This window comes from Rhipicephalus microplus, chromosome 3, assembly GCF_043290135.1.
Source record: "Rhipicephalus microplus isolate Deutch F79 chromosome 3, USDA_Rmic, whole genome shotgun sequence".
NCBI classification, from domain to species: domain Eukaryota; kingdom Metazoa; phylum Arthropoda; class Arachnida; order Ixodida; family Ixodidae; genus Rhipicephalus; species Rhipicephalus microplus.
In genome coordinates, this window is record NC_134702.1 from 1,505,812 (window position 1) to 1,507,325 (window position 1,514).

Genomic DNA, 1,514 nt, shown 5'->3' on the forward strand with positions numbered 1-1,514 from the left:
CAATGATCACCCAACCCCTGCACAGTTTGTTGTTATCACGAGGTATTTTATTATCAAATTTTACGCCTTATGTTGCATGTCGTATAAACTTGTTACGCATCTGATTATGTTTGACTGCTGTTGTGAGTAAAATATGCATTGTTTATTTATAGATGCCTCAGCTTCTATAGCCTGGCAAAGAGTCCGAAGGGTGGCAATGTAGCTGACGGAGTGGTGGAATCTCTTCTCTCTCTGGAAGAAATGCTGCACGAGGTGGAAGATCACAACGAAGACAACGAAAGACTTTCATCTGACGTGCTAGAAGTGTCTGTAGATCATGCGTCATACACTGTTGAGCGAAGTGACGCCCGCCTTGTGTATTATGTCGCAGGTTATGTCGCAAGAAAGCGTGTACTTCGTAGTAATTGTGATGATTGCAAGAACGCCTGCCTTGCTTCTAAAGAAAATGTGCCAGGAAATCTCCCAGCCCAGGCAAGCAAGCTGTGGGATCTCGGAGGACTTTTGTATCCGTCGAATTCCTTCTATAACCTGATATTATCCCTTGAGAACAAAATCACTCGCTTCTTGAGCACATCACGTCTTCATGCCAAATCGGCCGTTGAGATGATGAAGGGGATAGGCGAGACGCAACAAATTGGTTGCGCAAAGCATGCTGCTTTTTTGACGAAAAGTGTGGTGCGATTTTATTGCCTCACTCGTGTCCACTTTTTTTTGAAAGGGATGAACCAAAAGGAAGACGAAAAGAAAGGGCGGAGAGTAAAGCCATGCGTACTCTAGTGGCAGTGCATGAATGGCATGCGTGGAAATAAAGTTGTGTTTTTGTGAAAAAGTGTCTGCTAAATTTATGCTGCTGGGAACAATTCTCAAGTCACACGCTTAGCGGTATAGGTAAATTTTGGCGCTCTTAATGCGTGACTCATCTGAGTTAATGTATACATTAACTCAGATGAGTTTTAGCTGCCTATAGGCAGCTAAAACTGCTTCGTTTTTCTGCGGCGAGCAGCGCGCTGCGGCGAGCAGCGCGCGCTCATTCGTACATCGCCTGCGAAAGGCTACCCGCGCCGGTGCGTGCAGCGCCCCAAGCGGCATCGGCGCGCCTTGGGGACCGGTTTCTGCGGCCGCTTTTCACACCTCATATTCTAGCCACCCTAACTCTGGTCATAGCCTCCTAGATTTGTTTTGCCTGCCGGATGAGCGCGAAACGCCCATCTATGGCGGCGTTACCTACGTAAAAATAAAAATCTTTGTACTTGGCCTTTGAAATTGGCAGTTTTGGTGTTTTGGTGTTTGATACTAATTTCAGAGGCTATGCTTTGTATCGAAGAAATTGCTCGTAAAATGACAACGTCACTTTCGTAAGGTTAATTATAATTACTTCGACCTTTTTTTAAGAATTTTCGACGTTATTTTTGTTGCATATAAGTTCCAAAAACATAAACATTTATTTGAAAACACCCTACTTAGGTGGCGCCATTACCATAGTTCCGACGACGACCGCTTCCGCTTTTCAGTGA